This window comes from Centruroides vittatus, unplaced genomic scaffold (assembly GCF_030686945.1).
Source record: "Centruroides vittatus isolate TY-2023 unplaced genomic scaffold, ASM3068694v2 contig_927, whole genome shotgun sequence".
Taxonomy (NCBI): Eukaryota; Metazoa; Arthropoda; class Arachnida; order Scorpiones; family Buthidae; genus Centruroides; species Centruroides vittatus.
Window position 1 is genome coordinate 1,039,429 of NW_027122613.1, and position 24,722 is coordinate 1,064,150.

Below are 24,722 nucleotides of genomic sequence, written 5' to 3' on the forward strand. Positions count from 1 at the left end.
TAAACAGCGAATAAATATTTGTATATAAATTTTATGTTTGTAGAATTAATTATGAAGGCAGGAAAAAGATTTTCTTGTATAGTAGAACATCTGCTTATCACCTGTCATTCAACATAGAAGAGCTTTGATGTCGTACGCGTGTGCTACTCACTTTAATATTGAGTATCCATCAATTTTTCCGAAGGATACAGGTGTCCCTAGCTTCTATTGTCGTCAAAATGTGGTAATTTGGATCACCTGCAGATGTTTATAGGTTAAGGTGAAGGCAAAGGGGTGAGTGAGTTTATCTTTCTGTTAAAATAATAATAATAATAATATTTATTTCCTTCTTGTTTCCTATATTAATTAAATAAAAATTTAATATAACTATTTTTTATTTTATTTTATTTTTTTTTAATTTATTTATTTAAAAATTAAATTAAAATTTTATCGTGTTATAAATTATAGCTTATATGTATAAAAAAATAACTAAAGAGCAATTTTATAAATTATAGATCAGCTTAACTTATAAATTCTCATAATTTTATTTTCATAAACTGTAATTTAAAAAAATATCCAAGCTTTAACATTTGATAAGATAAAACTATAAAAGCTCGAACGTTTATTTAAAACATAATAAAAATATCTACTGATAGTTTCTAGATAATTTATATATGTATATATATATATATATATATATGAATATTTTAAATTTCCTGTTTTATTTAATGGCATTTTGCCATGAAAAATAATAAATATAGAGTTAAAACATTACCGAAAACATTAAAGAAAGAAGATAATGCAAATTTGTGAGATTAATTTACTCGAAAAATGAAAAAATTATAAACGTAAGAAAAATATTTTATTTAATAATTATTAACAGGTATACACATTCCTGGTTAAGTAATTCTCTTGCACTGATGTTTTCGTACATAATACACGTCTTATATTTATAAATAGATGACTGGTTCCTCTCAATAACGACCTTTATTGAATCCCGACCTTGACTTTCGTAATACAACAATGGCCGTCTGGATTTTCCGTAAGAATAAAGAAAAATCTGATAATGAAGTTATTAAGTTTTACAGAGGAATATCTTTGTTTTCTTTTATATATATATATATATATTATTATTATTATTATTTCTGTTCTTTTTCTTATGAATATTTCCAACCCACATACCGTCTGACGTCATTAACAACGGAAGGACAGACAGACGTTCCTGTGTTTAGACAAACAAACGATTGTCATTATTAAAGGTCAGTGTCCTAGTGACGTCACAGTGGGTCTTATAAATGAGCGAAAGATAGTTTATCAAATGACTCCGCCTAATTCATAAATTTTTACACGTCATATAGGATGACCTAATAAATTTTGATTGGCTTTATGTGTCAAGAACGAGTGGTTGTCCAGAAGTGTTTACAACAAAACTGTAAAGAGTGGGCCCTGAATAAGAAAAATCTTCGCCACATTTCCCTCCCCCTTCTTTGTTTTTAATATAAGTTTCATGTATTTTCAGTAAGTTTGATTAAAAATCAAAAATAAAATAAACTCATCTGTTTAAGATAAATCATAAATTTACGAGTTTAATTCATTCAATTTTATGTACTTGTTACGATAAATGATTAGAATTTCTATTGATTTCGAAACAAATTAAAACAAAAAAGCCAGGAAATTTTTAAAAGTTTAATAAAATTTTCATTAAAAAAACATACATAATAATAATAATAATTTAAATTGTAAATATTTAATCATTCAAATTATCTTGGTTTTGTGGTAAAAATTAATTAAAATAAACATTTTATTTTTTGTTCTTCCTTTTTAAAACTTCTACTAAATTTTATTATAGTAAATAATCATGAAAGAGAGAGAGAGAGAGAGAGATTAAAAAGGAAAAAAAACTTATTTTATCATAAATAATAAAATGTTTCAGCCAGTTGTATTTTGTAGATATAAAAGTTTAAAGAGAAATTATCTGCGATTTTCATACAATCGCTGCTGCATCTTTTAAACTTAAATTATTTTTGAATAATGAATAACAATTGTCAAGCTTTTCTAGTCATAGAAAAGCGTAAGGAGTTAGAGGAAAGAGGGGGAGGGAAAACAAAATTATATTACTTTAAGTTGTATTTTTAACCATTTATCTTCCTAACAGATAATTTTATAACATTGTTTCCATTAAAATAAAAGGAGAAAAATATATATATATATATTTAAAATTTAACAGAAAGATATTTATTACAGAAAAATAACTTTTTGAGCATGAATAATCATTTTTCTATCTAAATAGAAACGTTGTTGACGACTTTAACAATTTAATATCACAATAATATTTTCGAAAATATGTCGATGGAAAACGTATTTTTATATTTGAAGACGTTGACTTTAAAGAGGAGATAACATGTTTGTTTACAAATTATCCTCTTCGCTTAATATTAATTTAACAGTATATTTACCTATAAGTAATTTGGACGATATCTTCCCCATATTAAAATATCTACCAGTAAAAAAATAAATAAATTATTGGTGAAAATTTGAATATAAGTTATATATGTATTTCTAGTAGTAGAGCTCATTAAAAAATTCTTGTAGAGAGAAAGAACAGAATTTTAAAAGAGGTTAATCTAAAGAAGAAAAAGTTAAAAGGGGAAGAAAAAAACCAAACGAAAATATTTTGTTGTTCCATTCTTTCTTCTAAATCATTATTTTTTACAATCTTGTCATTATAATGCTTGTTTTTTTTTCTCTCTAGAAATCTCTCCCTTAATCAATTAAGAACGTAATTATTTAATTCCAAATTAAATTGGAATTTCTGTAATTTTATCCGTGTAATATTTCTAAATCTGGCAGAAGGAATTTTATAATCAAATTGGGAGATGATCTCTAACAGTTATCTATTTTATTTTTCTTTTAAACTCGATAATCCTGAAGACGAAAATTTTTCTCTCTCTCTCTCTCTTTTTTTTTCCTTTCTTTTTCTTCCTTTTTAAAATGGTAAAGTGCTTCTGATAAAACAAAAATTTTGAGAGAGATAATTTCTCTTAAAAATTATCTTTGTATTTTTAGAAGTAAGTTACACATATCTACTATATAATAAAATTGTAGTAAGTTTAGATACCGTACTTTTAAGAACGTAGATAATTTATTTTAGATTAGAAACTTCAATTTATATATTTATATTATAAACTAGATACGTATATTGATTTAATATAAATAAAGGAAATATCCACACGAAATATTGATTAGCTGACTTTCTATGATCTTTTTTTTTTATTGCAGAAAAGCGGAACAACTTCATTTATCATCATAAGCTCCTTAAAAGCTTTGTATTTTTTTTTTAATAGAGTAAAGCAAATTTTTTTTAATTTGATAACGTTCGTGATTAGCTTATAGATTTAAGAGAATGTTTTTTTTTAAATAAATAATTTTTAATTTATAATTACTAGTTCCACTCGTTTTTTTATCGAGAGAGATCATGCGAAGTCTGAAAAAATACGTATATACATATTTTTATTATTAAAAAAATAATTATTTACATTTTTATACCCATCAAGTTTTATGATAATGGAAGTAAAGATAATGCTTGAAAGCTTAATAAAAAAAGCAGCTTTCAAATCAAAACATTTTTATTCATATTCAGTAATAATTTATGATAAAAATTATATATATATATAGGCCTATATATTTTGTTTTTCTTAAAATCCGGATGTTATAACTTGATCTAAAATCGTTTTTTTAAAAAAAGGGAAAACAATTTTAAAATGATAATTTGTTATTTATTCTAGAAGAATAAAAAGAAAGAAAATTTATATTTATTTAAAAATATATCGAGCTTATTTTAATTGAGTGGGCTTCTTAATATTCCTTTCTTGGTGAGTCAGGAGCACCTGGAATGCATAAAATAGAACAGATGTACAATTCAGGAATAGAACACTTTTATGTTAATTAACTAAAAAATTATGCATTAATTAATAAATCATTAATATTAAAATGTGATTTTTATTCAATTATGCTAATCTGATACTTAAATTTTGAGTAATTTTATATTGAATAATTAAGAAATTTAAAAAAAAAAATGGTATTTGATATTTGATAATGGCTTTGTTTAAATTACGGAAAAATTTCGTAGACATATATTTTTCTATAAATCATATAATAAACTTGCAAAATAATATATTACTTTAGCCTACTTTACATAACTCTAGACGATTTGATATACCGTAAACATTTTATTTTTCTTACACTTTATGCTAGTTTATATCATCAATCACCCATAGCTACTGATATTAAGGTGTGTACATTAACTAAAAAAGGTAATTCAGGAAACATACGGGGCTACTAAGAAATTATATATCTCTCCAGCCTACTCTGAAAGTTAAGATTCAAATTTCTCTAATGCTCCACCCCATAGGCCATTGTCATTTTTGAATAGGTGTAACTGAAAATAATCTTTAATTCGCCCACAATAGAATAGCTTTGGACCAATATTTGCTCGAATTTAAAATTTGGACTGCATCCGGGATAATATAGAATAATACTGTCACGTTTGAATTGCGTGATGACCAAGAGAGATCGAATGAAACCATCCGGAATGATTGGCACTTTGGGTACATTCTAACCGTCACCACGTGCAGGCTTTCCCATCCAGAGACCTAAACAATTAAGCCCATCTGGCCAGTGGTCCTCGTGGCGATGAAGACGAGCTGATGTCACAGGGTATAATGTTATTCCAGAACAAAGAACTAAGCATCCTGCAGATGTTGAATCAGTCTGCTCTGTCATGTACATCTATTGTTAATATAGTCACATTATATAAAATTTCTCCGTTAACTTAGCGGATATAGTTTCCTGTTGGCGTAGTATAGAAATAAAGGGTAACTAGTTAAAAAAAAAAAAAAAATCAGAGTAAACAGGTGTTACAACGAAGCCGTATCTGTCTCTCAACTGTACTTTTCCGAGAAATTTTGGCTAGGAGACAAAAACTGGTACACCTGGCCAGGTATCTATTATTAGTGAACAACTTTTCTATACAGAATTTGTAAAAAAAATTTAAAAAAAAAAAAAAATATATATATATATATATATATATAACGAAGAAAAAAAATCAGTGTCTGAAATTATTTTTTAAATTCCGTTTTAATTGTAGAAAAATAGCGAAATTAATTTACTATATTAAACGGGTGTTTCTTAATGCGTGAAGTTGTCACGTCAGTTGTGGATCAATTTATATTTTACACAATTAGGTCTTGAGATGGGGAACGTATGTACTAAGCTGAGATGATTAATTTTCAAGAATTCGGGAGGGGCACCTAAAGGGGATAAAACCACACCGGAGCAGGTTATTAAAGGGCCTATGGTGTCGTGTTTAAGTCCGAGTGGAAATTTCGGTTGCAGAGGTGAAACGAGTGGTTTGCCGACGATGATATCGCGGCTTTGCATGCTTATAAACAGGAAAGGACCAGTATACAGAGTGAGAAAATTTAAAGACCTGCAGATAAACGATGTATAAGTAAAATCTATAATTCATAAAATGTCACATTTTTTTTCTTTTCTTTTTTTTTTTGTTTTAAAGAGAATTCCACAGACTACGATTATCGTGAGAGATTAAAACTGAATTTTCGAGCTTTCTATACTTTTCTACTACGAAATCTCATATTCTAGATGTTGTTGATTGATAAAAATGAAAAATATTCATTACAATCTCCGTACATTCTTCATAAACATCTGCTCTAAGCAGGTGACCCACGGGCGTTGATCTTATGGCAGATGGAATGATGATAACGATAAAGAGAGAGAAAAAAAAGAATCATCTTGATTTGATGCTTTGTCTTAACCATTCGAGACGATAAGAAATATCTAAAATTATTCCGAAATATTCTCCATTGATCTCTCTTTTAAGAGGTAATCCGACTTATCTACTCTTTGATGTTTCGCAATTTTCTATAATTATCGTGTGACAGATATCAAATTGTATAGTGCTTGTTGCATATGATAATCGCTGAAATTAAGGTACTTCACAAAGAACAGGAAATGAGGACATCAAGAGTTTTGCCTGTCTTTCACACTTTCTTTTCGGGTCTATGTCTTAATCGTCAACAGTAATTAGACTTTTCTCTTGATTTTAGGTGTTCGTTACAGTTGAAATCTCTCGTTAAACTTACAACAAACAGCCTTAAAAACAAATAAATGAAATCTCGAGTTGTTCAGAATGACGATGATAATTATTTATATACTTGATCTTATCATTTATTTTATTAATTAACTTTTGTAAAATATTATAATGTTTAGCTAAAGCAGAAATTTATATTTGAAATAATACATATCGACAGAAGAGGAAAAAAAACTTGAATATCTCACTCTGTTCCTTACGCATCTCCAATGTAGAAGATAGAGACATAAAATTGGAATTTTGTTTCAAAACAATAAAATATATATATATAGAAGGGATGAATTCGTTTAAATTTGAAACGTGTTGACAGATTTTAGAGGACAGAATCGATCGAGGACCTTTATACAAGTTATATACTAGGATGATACCATATAGAAGGACCTAAACAGTTCTGATCTATTAATTTACGTGAATATAAAAATAGATTTAAAAATATATAATTCAATATAGAAATATATATATATATAAAAAAAAAAATATATATATATATTTATATATTTTATTTATTATATTTGGAAGACTTCTCAAAATTTATTTCTTATAAAGATAATTGTGAAAAGACATGACAAATGATTGGCTTGGGTTATATTTTTATGTTTTCCTTTCAATTTTCCGCTTCTTTGTTCCAAAAATAAAAGATAACTTCGTCTTAATATCAGATTTAAGTAACCAATAATTTAGAATAATAAATTTTATTGTTATTATTATTATTTACCAATCTCTGATGTTGTATTCTTTCAATCTGTAACAATATCATTAACTTGCGAAATTAAAGAATATGCATAATTAATTGACTTCCTAGAGGTAAATCAGTATTAAGATGATCGTATCGTATATTACCGTTAGCGTTTTATTCGCCATCTCGTAGTACAATATGCTCATAAACTGCGGTAAGTGAAGTATCTTAAACTGCATTTCCCATAACTTTTAAATTGTTAAGTGGCACTCGGGACATAAAAAGTTCAGAAACCATTTCTATAGATTATTTTAGCATTAAGATGCCACTTTCTATCCCTAAAACGTCTTAACACGCTTCTCTATAGGGTAAAAAGTCATTCTAAGACCCTGTTTAGAACTGCTTTCCCCTTTCTGTTGTGGTCCGTTAGTCTGTCCCTTGGGCTATGTTGATGCAACTTCTTATATATAGACTACAGCATGAGCTGCTACTAAATCATTGCCTATTCTAATATTTTCTTTTATCATTTTTATTATTAAAAATATTTTACAATTATTCTTATATATTATTATTATTATTATTTAAAACGTTTTCTCTAGTTAAAAGCACACTGTATGTGATTTCTAGTATATATTTTGAAAAGAAAATGCATTATAGTATGCCAGGCCTGTGTAACTTTTATCAAGAATATAATTTAACGTTTAAGCTTACTCTTGTGAATACTCACACGTCTCTCGAGCGTAAACAGACGGAACATAAAGTAAGGGACCGCAAGATATGGGCCCTGTGATTCTACTTAACAAGACCCTCACCCCATTAGTCGGTCCAAACCCGCTAATATATCTCGATTTGCTTGAATTATCACTTGGAAGAACATCAAAAAGGATTAAGGAGTCATATAAATAGACGATAAGCTGATTTACAGTATTATAACATTGTCTGGCAGCAAGAAGTGATTGTGATCAATTTGCTGTAACAGATTCGGTTAGGGAAGTTATGCCAGGTATTTCCCTAACAGTTAATTTCCACGAACGTAGATGGCCACGTGGATGGGGGAAACAAGGCCTTCTTCCTTCGTGCATTTTTATCCATATATAGTCACGTTGATTAAGTAACAGGCTGCAACCTCCCAGAAAAATTCTTAACGTTCCTTTACAGATTTTAATTCACTTTTTTCCCCTTTTAAAAGGTCAATTTGTTAAAAGTAGTTTCTTAGCTTCGTACGAAGAGATTAAATGCACTTCCGCTCGACAAAATTTATGTTTGTGGTAAGTGGTGTAACATGTGTCCCCCTGCAAAACCGAAAATATCATTTTGGCTCTTATGGCTCCTCTTCTGTTTCTTTCTTCGTTTATCTATGTCTTATGTGCCATCTTATTGCTTCGTGCAACGAATGCCGAGATGTTTTTATGTCTTCTACTACCGTACGGAGGACCAACTAATAGGGCCTATATGTTTGACAATCCAATAAAGATACGACTGGCGTTAATCAAAAGTATTAATGGAATCAAACTTTCGAACGTATACGAAGCTCTAAATATTGTAATATTACAATTTAAATTGCTAGAAGCGGATGATTATTCACGTTGAAACTGTTTATACATATTCAACTGTACATTACTTCATCCTTTTTTTTTATATTAAAAAAAATAGGACCGTATAACTAAATAATTAAAACTATTACAAATTAATAGTTTCGATGTCAAACTTTATTAAATGTTGGAAGATATTATAAATGTAATTTTGCCTTAAACTATTCACTAGAATATTGCTGCAACAAATATCTGTACTCGAGCAATTTATATGGATAAGTTAAGTTCTTCACAATAGTAAAAGAGTAAGCCAACAAAATAATTATATTACTATAAGCTTAGTCTACCATTTATATTCTTTTACATTACTAAATGAATATAAAGTGATAATATACCCGCAAGTTATTTTGATTTGATGCTACGCATATAAATGTACGGTATCAACAACATTACCTTTTCTTTCATAATAAGAAAATGCTTTTTAATAATTGCATAAGTAATAATCACTGGACCTACTTTACGCTCGTTTATATTAAAAAATAAAAGAAATATAAACACTATAATTTTTATTTTATACAAGTTATACTTCATATAATTTTATCGCAAGGATAATAAGAGAGTAGGTGCATTACAGAGACATGTTTTTAATAGTTATATGTCCTAGTTAGCCTATATTACTGATAACGTTAATATTATCGTAATATAATTAATAATATAACATTTTAATTATAATATTTAAATAAATGAAGATGTAAATATGGATACATCGATACAGTAAACTATACATTAAAACAATTATAAATAAATAAATAAATTTATAAAAATTCCATTTTATAACTTGTTTAATTATATTTAAACGATTAATAATAACTCAAAAAAAAAAAAATATAAATTTTAAGTATTGTTAATATATAAATTTAAGGAGAATTAATTATGCAATTCATCCCCCGCTGGCATGTGTTACTGATAATGCTCTACATGCTTTAATACTGTTGCAGATTTCGGGTCTGAACCTACATCTTTTATTGTTTATTAAAGTCACGTTTATTAGAATTGAGAGATAACCAGCCTAAATAATTTTATAAAGAAATTAACCTAATTTTTAGAGAATTTTTAGAATTCTAAAGCTGTTTAAATGAGGTTATTTTTACTAATTAAACAATGGCCCAAATTTGGTAAAATTGTAATAAACGAATGTATATGTTTACGAAGATGAAATAAATTGCCGTGCAATTAATTTCTAATCATCTAATATAATTTTCGTAGTGTAAGAGGGAATTTCTTATCTATTTTTGAAGGAAAACACGCATTTCTCATTAATTCTTTTCTCGAAACGTATGCAAATGCCGTTACTGGAATATGTCCTAATGCTGTTTAGCAACTCTGACACATTTTAATTTTAATTTTCTAAGTAATTGAGAGTAAAAATTATAGAGAAGTTCAATCGATTTATAATTAAAAAATAAAAATAAATTTTTTTCCTTCAATAAAATAAAATAGTTTCGTATAAAATTAATTAAATAAAAACATAAAATGGCAGACGGAAAAAAAAAACAATACTTTGCCTAATTTTTTCTCCAAGCGCCATCTAGTGGCTTTGTAGAAAATTATACAGAATCCTTTTAAAACGAAAATTTGGTGATAAAGTTTAAATTTTATCTCACGTGACGCTTCATTTAGATAATAATCTGGCTTTAAAATTATCATTAAATATATTTAAACTGAAAATTATTATGTGTAGAATATATAAGTAGTAAATAATTAAAGTTCCTGTTCATTAATAATTCTATTCTTCATTAATTTTATGTTTTAAATCCTTTTTAACTTCTTTAAGGTGTTGCAGATTTATTTATTTATTATTTTTTGCATAAAATATTATTAAAATCGCTTTTAGCATGAAAATTTTCTATGTCTTTTCTTTCAAATGATGAATATATTCTACAAATGCTGTATCAAAGATAAAATTTGCAGTTCCTAAAGCTATTTGAACTTTGACTTCTCTATCCTTTTATCATAATCTTTAAGCTCAGATTAACACTGTGGCCTAAAACATAAATCAATGGCTTTAAGTACGTTTTATTATTAATTTTCTCCATATTCTCTGTTTCTTACTTCCTTTTTACCAAAGATCTTTTGTGGAATTCCAACTTTTATCATGATTATTTTAGTAAATTAAACGTCATACCGAGAAATATTCTTAAGTAAACCATGTTTTAATTATGTTAAAATTATTTTTGTAATTAAAAAAAAAAAAATAGATTAAGATGGTAGGAAATTGAAATTTTAAAGGATGTTTCATCATTCCTCATCCTTTAAAGCATCAATCTTTGATTAAAGAAAGGGTAAAAGAAATCATTTTACCCTTTATATTCTTTGTTTAAAAAAGAAGATATATGAATGTTTTAAGAGGGGGAAACATTTAAGAAAATCTTTTAAAACATTCTCAATAAATCCTTATCTTAAAATGCAAAAGAACTGTAGAAAATTAGTGTAAATTATTAAGAATTCTTGAATGAATACATATATTAATATTATAATATTTAAATCTAGGTTAGAATTCTAAATTTATATCAAGATTCTAATACTTTAAGGATCCTCTCATATTAATCACAGCTCTGAATTATACCTTTATTAACTAAAAAAACAGAGCATTGGCTCCAATTTTTTGTTTCTGATAGCTTTATCAATACATTCTGATGCTTTTTAAGTATATAAAATAAAATATTTTTTATATTTATACGACTAAATACTACAATATTTTAAATTGAAAAGGAGGAAAAAATATTCAAAAAGGCTTAAAATATTTAAAAGTATATTCATCTAGATTAAATATTTGAATATATTTTGCTTTAATTTTACACTTATAAAATTAATAAATACAGTATTTTAAGTTGAAGAAGATATTCAGAATAATATATTAATTTACATATGAATTACGTATAGTATTATAACGTTAATTTAATATCTAAATATGTCTATGTTTTCTGAATGGACTCATGAATATGTTACAGTTGATCAAATATGTCTTCAACTTAATAAAATTTATAAGAATAACTTGCCTTTTATCCCTTTTTATTACATTTTATTTATGTAAATATTTGATTTCTTACGAGGCAAGATTTAACATTAAAGCAAACTTACGTAGGGGTAAGACATATTAGAATGCGTGTAATTAAAATAAATAAAAATATTCCTTGGAAAGCACTTATTAACTGAGAAAAATCTATAATTTTCCTAATTAAGCTTTTGCCTAACATAAATCCGTAATCCCGGTTCTCTTTATAACATCATCTTTCCTTAACGGAGACATAACTTTTAAAAAATGTAGAAATAACAAACATAAAAAATGACATTTATTTATAATTCTTAATACACAAAAGGCTATTCCCAACTGATCAACTTATATTATGAAAGTAATCTAATTATCATCCATTTTTCTTTTAGTATTTATCTCGTTAAACAAATTCATTTATCTCTGGAGTTTATTACTAAACAATGATGAGTAAATAATGGCATAAAATAATTAAATTTACGTAAAACTTTATTATTATTAATAATAATTATAATAAAAAGAAAGGAAAGTTTTAAAAGCATAATATGTTTATCATAAATATAATTTTTTTTTTTCTTTCTTTTAAATAATAATATATGTTAAGCTGTACAAAAGCTTGTTTATAAACAGGTAAATATAGGATTAATGATAATATATGAGAGTAAAATTGTAATATTTAGGTAATTAATTAATATATTTTTAATAAATTATAAGTAATTTATAGTGTTAAAATACAAGAAAATATCTTTTCTATCATAAGCTTTCATATCATATCAAATAATCCTGAACTCTTAAAGGATTTTAAAATCAAACACACACACACACAAAAATTGGATAATAAATAAGATTTTGAGTTATTTTTGAATGAAGATAAGTAAATCTATTCAAAAAGTCCTTAATTTTTTTATATGAATACATTACATAGATTAATAAGATATTCAGAAAGGCTCATAGTATTTAAATATACAGTATATAAGATAATGTTTAGAAGCAAACAAGCATTCTTCCTATAAAAAATAAAGAAAATAAATTACTAAATTAGATTTATAACTTTTATTTACCATTTAAAATTGTTTATATAAAGAATTTTATATATATATATATATATATAAAGATGCAATTTGGATAATTTTCTTACATAAAATGGGTTAACATGATATTATATAAATTTTACAAATATAATATATAGAATTTAGATATAATAAATAGTAATTAATAGAATGATATTTAATACTAATTAGGTTTATTTTTTTAGATAATTATAATTTATTCTTACATAACATTAAATATATCTTAACAGTTTTATAAGGGGGAAATTTTCATTGTTATTTTTTAAAGAAAATGTTAATAAAATACAATAATTAGATAAAAATGACTTTTTATGTATATTCTTTTTATGATTTACAAACATTAATGATAGGGTTTCTTTAAGAGAATTATTCTATCAACACTTTCTTAAAGGATAGGAAAAAAAAAAAAAAAAATGTTATTTAACATCTTGCTACAGCAGGTGTTGCAAAAGGTATAAAAGGTTATGATTGTAATTTTGCAAATGCCTAAGCTATAATTAATTATTATCTATAACCTTTAAAATTAATGCATAATTATGATAGCGAAGAATAATTTTTATTTCTCTGCTTTTTATTCTAAGAATTTTCCTTGATAATTATATAAAGGAAAGTATAATCAACAAACACAATAAAAAATTAGTAAAATATAATTTAAAATCTCATATATATATTTTAATGTTAATATATTTAAAAAAAACTAAAAATTTTAATTTATATTTTTAGAAATTTAAACATTAACACGTATGATTAGATAATAAATATTTTAAACAAAAATACATTTAGATTAGATAAGAAATATTTTAATTTGATAATAAACTATAAAATAAACAGATAATTTAATATATAATAAGTTAATATGGATGATAAACAATTGATAACTAATTAAAGATTACAAATTATTTGTTAATTTGCTTTAAAAAATATATATATTTTTAATCTGTTAATGGAGAAAAAATAATAATCGCGATGAAGTCGCTCTTCTCTTTAACATATCATCAGAAATGAATTTATATAAATAAATGAATGTTTAACAAAATTGTAGATAATAGAAATGTTTAAACAGCAGATAATTTATAATTTGAATGCGATAATGACAAAAATATTTAATTTTTTCCCCCGCAAAAATAAGTTGTTCCATGCTTAATAATTACTTTTCTCCCGTTCCTTCGCCGTTAAGCCCAGACTCATCCGAAGATAATTTAAGTAAGAGAGGAGATAATATTGTAATTATCTTCATTAGAAAAGTATATTTTGTAAGGGGGAGGAGGAGGAGGAGGAGGAAAAAATAAGAGTTATTTTTAAAACAAAATATTTAGTGATGTGTTTCATCTTGATACTTTGCTTCGTCCGTGATTCATTTCCTGCATTAGCTCGAGTTTCTGTGTTGACTGAATAAAAATCGAATCGGCCACCTTCTTAAAATAGATGAGCAAAGACATAACACGTAATTCAAAAAAGGAGATCGTACCGAATAAACAAAGTGACAAATCAAAGAGCGAAAACTAATTCCCAGAAGGAGAGAATTAAGAAAATTTACCTCTACCCCTACCAAGATTCTTAGAAATGAAAGTTTTAAGATTTTCGTGTATGGGGGGTCCATTTAACTAGCAATTGTCTTTATGCTTATTGAGCTGACTTTTTTTTGAAGGGGGTGTTTTTTTTTTCTTTCTTTCTTTTCTTTCTTCGGAATAGTAGGATTTTCTGTCATGGTAGACTTCCTGTATTATTGGTAGTTAAATGTATAATGACATTCAAATTATATATGGATAAAGGAAAGCCGAATTTGAAGTTGCGCTTAGTCTCTTTCGGAAAAACAAACCCGGCAATTTCATACTATTTTTCTACAGAAATTTGCATTTTTTAAATGATAAAAGTAGAAATTATGTTTGATTAAAGGTGGATACATCCGTCGCTTTTCCTTTCCTGCAAATCATATTAATTATACGTTCGTTTCCCGAAAAAACGAGCCACTTAATAGATTTTTACGTCTCTTTCTATTAATGTTTCCGTATCTCAACAGTATAAATACAGCATGCATATATATATATATATAAGAATCTATTATCTATTTTAACCATCTGCATTTTAATATTCAAAGATTATACACAAAGTAAATTTAATCCTTGAGCGAATATTTTATTCTTATATTTCTTTATTCTTTAAAATTCTTTTGCTTCAAGTACTGTGTTAAAAATATGAATCTTTTGTAAAAATTTGAAAATTTATTTAGAAATTTCTCTATATTTTTTATTATTTTTTAATCTAAATATTATTTAAGGTAAAGGAAATGGGGTCGGACTTATAACTTAATCCAGGAGACCTTCCTGAAATTCGGTTAGGAATTTTTGGAATAGATTTATTTGAAAAATTTATGCATTTTATCAAGGAAATTTAATACAGATCTCTTCAATATTTAGTAAACAAACCAAAAAAGACATAAAATTCGACAAAAAGTATTATTTTAAACATAAAAATGATCAAAAATTTCATCTGTAAAATAAAGATTTAACATATATTTAGAAACATAATACGGTATAAATTAAGCATGTTGAGCTTACCAAACACCAGAAATCTTTTTCGATATTCGGTTTGAAATGTAAATTTTTCTAAAATGACAAAATTTTTCGTTTGAAAAGATATTCTCACTCTTCAAAATGGCGAATCGAGAGAAGATGCGTGCCGTAGGCCTATAAAAAATCACAGCAATCGATGTATACAGTACGTAAAAGTTAATATATGGATATCGCTTTAGATATGTACAGTACATTCTACAACAGTAAACATTCTTAGCATCCTCCCGAAACTATTTTACACGACAACGGTATACTTTGTAGGGATTAAAATCGATTTTTTAAGGTCTCCAGCGGTTTGTTTGAATGGGAGCAAAGGGCGGATCTACGTTCACCACCGAACCCATATAGCCCACTAATCGAGTTAAACAGAATTAATTATGCCCTTAAACAAAGTTAGACAAACCTCCCACTCTAGAGAGCGGATGGTTGAAACGACTGGTTGGTTTTCACCATCGTTACACTCTATCTGACATCGTTTAAAATGATAAATTTAAAGATTTTTAATAAATGTAGACACGTAACACGATTTCCATAACCGAGAGCCGTTGATTGAAATCAAATGGTTAGTTTTAATATTTACTATTTACGCGTTAAACATTCGGGTAGAGTTGATTGCCCGAAAACTCGAAACTCTTCAACCGAAACTTATTTTACCAGATTATAAAAATTCCTAAAGAAGAGCTAAAAATTTCTTTTAAAAATTTTCTCAACATTTAATAAATATTTCACTCTGTTACCATCCCCCCAGAGAAATATTTTAATTAGTAACCTTTCCACAATATTAATTATAACATCTTTATGTATTAACACATGTTTCATTAAACTAGATCATATTTGATTTTAATTAAAGTTTTGCGACCGGCACCTCACAGATTGGTTAAAGCACTTATTTACCTCTTTAAACGTATTATTTATAATTTTCTTGGCTATTGTATATATAAATAGTTGTAAAATTTAACAATTTAAAGCGACTTTTTTTTTTTTTTTTTTTTTTTTGTTTCCTCCATTACGTTACGCGGAATGGATCGCAGCTGGTTTAAAGATGTCTTCGCTTCTTAAATCATTAATTAATGTATTTAGGAGGCCTTCCGGGTTCTATTCTTTACTTTAGATCGAGTCCTCTCTTCACGTAATGTTCTAAATCGCAGTTCGATTTAATTTTTCATTTTGTTTCTAGTTCTTCCGAAGCTAACCTACTTTCGGGTATGTATACAGTACATCATTGTTTCCGATAGGTTTTTATTGTTTTTAATACATTTATTCCTCTGTTATCTGATAAATTATACGTAAAAAATCGGCTAATATCAAAGATTATGACTACAGACAATAGGCATAGACTTTGATATGAACCGATCCGTTGCATAAAAGTAACGAAGGCAATGATCACAACAGCGTATGAAGCGATGAAATCACTTTATTTATCTAAAAAAACGATTATAAAATAGTGAAATTAATAAAGTAATCGGATATTATCTTAAAATTAACTAAAGATATGTGTTGAGGTGTATAAATAACCATAAAATTACTTTGATAATAGCTTAGTTTAGTAGCACTCTGCGTAATGAGTGAATCATCGGTTCGGTTAAAACTACGAAAAAAATCAATTTTAAAGTAAATAAATTATTTATTTATGTAAAAAAATAAGTGAAATAATTAATGAGATTTTTAAAACATACAAAAATAACATTTTAAGGCGTATAATACGAAATAATTACTAAGAAATCGTTTATTTTTATGAAAATAATTGTGATAGAAGTCACTCGGGACAAAGTAAATGACTGAAAAAGAAACTTCAAATGGTTAACTAATTAAGATATTATTGTGGTTAAAAATCTATTGAATATTTTTCCAATAATTTCGGCTTATTTTAATGAACTACCGAGTGATAAAAATAGGTTTAAAATTAACGAAAACGAATTATTTTGAATGTATTTAAAACGATCGAACTCGATTGCATAAAATATTCGCTAAAACTTATTACTTATAGAATATTTTTTTAGTTTTATATTGATTAAAACTAAACAATAGTCTTATCTAATTAAATGTAATTTCGATATATGTCTAATCTTAACGGTATCTTCTATTATTATCCGGCAGATATATAACTTAGTTACTAGGTTGTATATATAGAAATTAAGCTTTCAAGAAGTAAATACATTTATCTTCATTGAATATAATTAATACGAGATTAAACACATTTAAAACTATAAGATTAGAGGTATTTTACTTTGGATATAATCTTAAAAATGGCAAAAAAATCATGTAAGAATGCTTTGTAAAGTAGCTAAAGATAAGTAGAGATGGGCGGTGAGCATTTAACAAAAAGGGCACTACGCGTAATTTTAAAGTAAAATTAATTTATATAATATTAAATTCTACATCTTTCTTGAATTTTTTAATTAGTTAAACTACCAAACCTATCATTTTTTCCTGGAAGAAATTCTACTTATAAAAAATAAAAATAAAAAAAAAGTAGTAATAAAGGCGTGATTAGAATTTATAAGCCCAAGGTCAAGTTCGAGTTTAGGCAGTTGTAAAAGGAATAAAAAATTTTTTCTTTAATATTTTCGAATAAATTATTAATATATTAAACAATTCTAGTACATAAAATGGAGGGATTTTCAATGTAAAAATTGGAATTTAACTTATTATTCGGGTTACTCAAACCCTGTATTTTCTCATTACGCTATTGAAGTCGTGTTTAGATAAATTTCTTTAACGTGTAACATAATCGAATACAATGAGATTAATGCATTTTAATTATAAAATGCTATAGTAGTAATTAAATAAAGTGGTGGGCGATATTGCGGAACCGTTGGAACAATCCAAAATTAAAAAATTACATAAATAATCTTCATGGAAAAAAGTAGAGAATTCACGATGAATCATACTGACAGAATATGAATGAAAACATCTATTAACTCATTAACTTTGTTTTAACTAGTACCTTGTTTACAAATTTTTAAAACCATTTTCTTATCCTGTTTACAAATAATTATTATAATTAAGATAGAGAGAGAGAAATAAATAAATAAATAAATTGCTAGTATATATAGATATATTCGGTCTGAGAGCAGTTTCGTTTACTTTATCACGAACTTAACTAATTAATATCGTATCTTTTAGCTTTTAAAAGATGAAAAATAAAATAAAAAAGTATTTTAGATGAAAGCTAATCAAGTTACTCGTTTTCATTTAATAAATTAATCAAACAATTAGTCACTACAATTATAAACAATGGTGAATAGCTGCCGGTTGAAAGCGAGAAAAGACTAAATTTCGACATTTTAAAATTAAGTTCGTTTTAATTACTTAAGTGAAATCAATAAAAAATGGAGAATTGCTTAAAGATAGAAATAATAAAAGCGTCGATTTCCTATTTGTTTCGTGTGTTTAACAAAATGATTTAACGTCTTCCAAGCTCAATTTACTGGCAAATTTTTTTATGTAAACATTTTAAAATATTAATAAATTTATAGAAAATACATTAATATAGTTGTCCCATTATTAAATTTTACTTTATCTCCTATCCTTTTTTAATTTATAAAATGAAATTTTCGGCGCATTATCTACGCGACATTATCAAAAGTTATAATAATATTTTAGAAAGTAAATTAAAATTTTTTAAGAGAATATTTTGATGAGATAATTCCACTCAAATTTAAGATTAAAAAAAAAAAAATTTACAAACCTTTCTGTCGTTATCAAAGCGTACTTTTGGATGAAAAACTAAGAGGTTATTTGTTCTATCCAATTTTCAATTAAAAAAATAACATTTATTGGAGAATAATGTTTTAGAAACTGATCTATCATTTAATTAAAGAATTAAATTAATGTTCCTGTTAGTGTAGAAGAATTTTATAATCTAACAACGTTGAAAGATCCTGACACAAAATCAGAACAAGAGATGAGCGATGCTGGCGATCGTCATGCTCCAGATAAGGAATCCTTGTTCTAGCATGAAGCAAGATTTAATAGAACAAAAATCCGATTAAATTTTAAATTATAAATCTGAATTTCGAGATAAATTAAAAAGAATTAACATAGATATATCTTGAAGTCCACTTAACTGATACAAGAATAAGTTATATATTGATATAACCTAGAGGCTGCTAGACTAGACTTTTTTTTAAAAAAAAGAGAACATTTAGTAAGCAAATCCTTAAGTAAAGTTGAAAAAATATCAGTTTTACACCTAAAAATCTATTTTTTTTGGTGATATTTTATGATTTACTGCCGAAACTTCACTACTGATTTAAGTAATGTTACTCTATGTTCTTAATACAAATATATCTTATGTATATAAGCTATAATAAATATAAAGTTAGTATAATTGCAGCAATTTATCATTTATTTCTGGATCATATTGACTCAACGGTATCATTAATGTAACTTTTTTTCATAGCAACATAGCGAGATTTTTGTCTGCATTTAAATTAAAATTGGCATATGAAGAATTAGGCTTATTTCTTTCTAATCTATGAAAATACTTCATTTTTTTTGCAACTTTCTGGTGAATATGTGCCAAAATTTCATACAATAAATTTATAAAAAATCGTTCTATGTAGGTTAATATACAAATTTCTATTACGCTGTTGTTAATAAAACATTTTAATATAATTTTTCTTATATTTGGCTCGTGTATAAGTCTCAATGTAGGAAAAAATTACATAGAGATTATCGAAATTTTAATAGGATATAAACAAAATATTATTCTTTTATAATTCTAAAATTTAGGCCAATGTTAATATAAATGTTTTTTCTTATAATTAATTCTAAAAAATTCATATTAATATCAAAAAAATCTTAACAAAATCATTAACTATTCTCTGCGAGTGAGTAAAATCTTATAGTTTCTAGCTAAATAAAGTGCTTATGTAGCAAATTTTTCATATTAAGTTATATTTAAAACATCTTTAGCTATATTTACATGTAAGTAATTCAACCTAAAGCTTAAAATTACGCATTACATCCACATAGGAATGGCTCTAAATCTGTTATAGATTTACTCAATGTTAATTCAATTTAGATATGATTTTGTAAATGTTAGAGATGAAAAAAAAAATATATATATATAATGGAAATTACTTATTTTATAAACAAGATTCGAGAAAGGTTTAAACGGATTTAAAGAAATTAAGCTAGTATTGTTAAAAAATCTTCCATCATCGTCATAAATGGAATATCCATTTATGAGATGAAAGAAGCGAAATTTGGCTGTTTATAAAAGTAATTGGCACGCTTACAATTGTAGATTGTTTCCTTTTTAGTTTTGAATTCGTATAATGACTAGAAAGTTCTTTTTCTCTCCTGAAAATAAATGGAAATCTCTCTCTCTCTCTCTCTCTCTTGCTCTCCATCCTCCGAGAGGAGAGAGAAAATGACTTTATAAACTAAAACGTTAAATTAAGAGATAAATTTATTTATACGCTATTTAGTTTATTCTACAATTCTTATTTTTTGTAAGAAGAAAGCGTTACGAATCCGAGAAATTGTTATAATTTAAAATTCTTGAATTGAATTAAATGCCAGGGATATCTCGAATCCTAATGAAACCTATAATCTATGCTATCAGTTTAAAATTTTAAATAAATAATAATTAAAAATCATAATAACCGAATTCTATCTATTCTACTCGAATTTTTAAAATTAAAATTTAATAATTTTATACTTTTATAAAAGGTATTTTATAGTTAAAAGCCTAGTTACTATACGATTTCGTTTAATGTAGATTACTCCGTAGATCTTTATCGTGAGCATTTGTAAAGTTATAAGTAGTAATTTTGCTTTTTAATTATATAAAATTATAAATAATAAATCCCGTAAAAGTAAATTTACTAGGAAAATTATATATTATTAATTCTCGACGAGTATCTTAATGTTTTCGTTTATAACAAAACTACAACTTTGTTTCGGTTCTAGAATGTAAGCTAGTAAAATATGTGTTACAGTCATTTGTTTTTGCTTTTATAGATTTAAAAATGTATATAAATGTTAAATTAAACATAGTTTAAGTATTTTATTATTAGGCCTACATAATATCTTCAGTTTTCCAACGTTTAATCTCTGTTATGTAAATATTCTTCTGTGGTTAAAGGTAATTCATTAAAAGTTATATAAAAATAAATATTGCGGTATTTAAAAAATTTACTTTTATGCAATGCAATGATGTATTTTCTTTTTCTACTAGTCAAACAAGTATATTAATAAGTTATGATTGTTGACGCACAGAAATTTCTCAGTAAGAGATATGACTTATTTTGTAACAAAGTAGTAAACGGTATTTTGTGCTAAACAATATGATTTAATAAAAAATTCTTTTATGGTTTATCACCTTTATAACGTATAATCGCATCGTTTTCTGAGAATCAAGGCGCAAAATAAAAGAATTTTCCAACGTTTAGTGAAAAGAATCTGAAAATTATAAGCTTAGGAGAGCATTTTCTTTCATTCGAAATACTTTAAAATAATATATTTTTGATTAAGAATATGTTTTTAACATGTAATGCACGGTTAACAATACGTTATGCTCTATAATAATCAAGCTTATCATATGGTTTATCTCTATAGTTTACTGCAAAAGAATTTTTTCTTAGTCAAAAAACCACAAAATAGACTTTTGTTATTTTGTAAAGAACAAGGAAAAAGTTTTCAGTCGAAATAAAAGAAAACTTTATGGTTACAATATATTTAAGTCTAATCATAACTCATAATTCACAAAGAGATTATTTTTTCAATAACTTAAAATAGTACAAAATAATGTATTACATTGAAGCTAGACTTGTAATTTATTTTTTAGTTTTTGATTGACGCAAAATGTTTTATTTTATGCTATAAAATCAAAAGTAATTTTTACAAGAAAAATATAAAAAAATTAATATGAATTTTACTTTAAACATTCGATTATAACCGTTAAAGACCACGTATAATCTCATACAAATTTTCTTATCTAGAGCCAAAAATCTATAGACCCTATGGCTCTAACTGGAGAAGATTCAGGATGCAAAGGGTCGAGCTCTTAAACATCATCAGACAAGTAAAAAAAAGTAGCATTAACGAGACATACTTGACATTATTGTTATTAATTAATTTCTCAATAGTCTAAAATATAGGCCTATGTATATTATAAAAAAAAAGAGGAAGTGTCATACAGATTTTTAAAATAGGTATGCCAACTATTCGAATATATTAAAATACTTCTTATAAAACTTGATTTTAATTAATACCCTCTAACTCGATGATAAATAGCAAAGGTTAGAAATTTCCAGTAAGAATGTGGACATTCCCTCGGGTAGTGGTCTTTTTTGGTCCACCTCCCATTATCATAGAATATCTTTTAACCCAAGATAATTCCCAGAAATAATAAAAATCTATACACAATGAGAAAAACTCCTTTCTTTCTTTCTTTCTTTTTTTTATTTTGTTTTTTTTTTTCCTTCAGGAATAGGACAAGGTGACCACCGGATGACCATATATGGAAGAGGAATGGGTTAAGCTCCATTCATCATTGCTGAGCACAACGTCCAATGAAAGAGCAAAGTATCTGCAAAATGGTGGACGGTGTGGCATTCTCGGAATGTAATTCTAATGATAGTTTCTCGTACCTACCGGAAGTGTCTCGTGGGTGCAGCCTTGTTATCACTTCATCCTACTTTACAAGGTTGCGCGTATGCCTATAGATAATAATAGGCTCGCATTATTAGCTTCAAATTTATTTATTGTTTCTGGTCTATAGGTTAAAGACGGATGCGGGAATTTTTTCTCCCCTTCTCCGCTTTTCACGACCATTAAAAAAAAAAAAACGCAAAAAGAAAATGGTATCCAGATGGCGCCAAATTTTAATTTCAATTGTTTCATAACCGTGAAAAATTGTTAATTTATTAATATAAAACATTTAGCGCCATCTGTGAAAGTTAATGTAAAATAATTTAATTAATTTCGTGTGATTGCCTTCCTAAGTTATGGCCATTCTTCTTAATTAACTCTTCGTGGCCTAATTTTTACTATATTCTACCTTTTAGAGCTTATTTTCTTTAAGGCAATGTATGGATGAATACAGTTCGAATTTTGATGAATTGAAAAAGTTTTTTTACTCTAATGACAAGGGTAACGAATATCGGAATCGTCTATATGCACGCAAGGTTACGCTCTTTCCGAATTATATAGCACTATATGCGGTTTTCACGCTTAACCGTAGAAACCTTAACTATAAGTATCAATATACTTGAGTTTAATAGGCAAGAAAAATTACTTTAATATATTTTCCATAAATGCAAACTTCATTGGAACGAAGAATTTTAGGTATAAGTAAGAAATTAAATATTATTTTTGCTGAAATATAACTTTTTTCCCCTTAAAGTTACACGCTCTAATTTATGCTCCGATGCATTTTTGTAAATCTTATAATGTGTTCTCTTTCGAAAATAAATGGTAAAAACTAACAATTATAAATTTTCGACGATTAAGTCTCTTATTTAAATGCATTTAAGATTTTAATTGTTCTAAACGTATGCGAAAACTCATCGGCATTTGCATACTTGTTAATCTAGGTAATTTGCTACGCAAGATTATATTTCTCGTCCAACCTCCAATTATGAATTTTGATGAAAGTTAAAGGAAACGCGCCATTTAACTCAAAATTGTGTCATTTGCGAATATTCTTTGACGAAAAGATTTGAATTCAAACAAGAGGTATTCAGATGCGGATTCACCTGAATCATTAACGGATCTTCGCATTCCAAAACTATTAAACGTTATAATATCATGATATTTTTCCGGACAAAACTAAAATTTTAACATAAAGGATTCTCGAAAGTCCACTCACCATATGTCAATCTTTTGATTCACATAAAAGTCTGTTCAGCTAACAGATGTATCCTATATGTCCAGTCACGGATGATCCAAATACACTTTCTGTTTGTGTATCGTGACTCAAATGTGATTCACGTTACCTTTCCAGGAAATGATTCTTTCCACACCTTCTTCCTGTTTGTCATTGATTATACTTCTGAATAATACTTTTGTCATCCATTTTTTTATTCTACAATTCCATGTTTCTGACCTCCGAAAGCGTAAGAAGAATGCAGATATTAGTTGAAAGACTTTGAACTCACGAGAACCAATTAAATCAAGAATTTTAATCATCCCGAGTAGGCTTTTCCTAGAAACTAGGCCTATTATAATGCAATATTTATTACAAATAAACCCAACTGTACTTCCTATCCGTGCTTCATAGAAATAAAATCAAAATAAAATTTCATTAACCATACAACAAAATCGATTATAAACATAAAACAATTAAGAATATCGATCCGTTATCGGTTTTAAAAGCTCAAGAACAATTAGCAGTCATTAAACCATCGACAATTAGAAGATATCACGTTTTAACTGTAAACATATTAAGTAATCGTGTCGCGTAATTGTATTCGAATTCGAGGTTTTAATATTTAGATGTTACCATATAATTGCTGTGGAAACTTAGGCAGCAGCAAAGTATTTGAATTCAACAACAGCAGAAAATTTAATTAGTTGCGAGTTGTTCCCTCCAAGCCGTTCTCTGATGCGTGACTTAATGAAACAGTTTTCATTCTATTTTCAATTTTCGCTTCTTTTGATCATTAAATCTACTAACGGAACCGAACAAATTTTAAAATTTTGTAACTTAAGACTCG

General features: G+C 26.4%; 2 long non-coding RNA genes across 2 annotated transcripts; one reads left to right on the forward strand and one right to left on the reverse strand.

Moving 5' to 3' along the window:
• LOC136984747 (uncharacterized) lies at positions 1 to 22,635 on the forward strand. Its single transcript, XR_010882234.1, has 2 exons — positions 1 to 273; positions 22,493 to 22,635. It is a non-coding gene; the product is annotated as an uncharacterized lncRNA (long non-coding RNA).
• On the reverse strand, positions 3,734 to 24,131 carry LOC136984745 (uncharacterized). The gene is made up of 2 exons (XR_010882232.1): positions 23,876 to 24,131; positions 3,734 to 3,866 (listed from the first exon to the last, which is right to left on the reverse strand). It is a non-coding gene; the product is annotated as an uncharacterized lncRNA (long non-coding RNA).
• Positions 24,132 to 24,722: the final 591 nt, after the last annotated feature.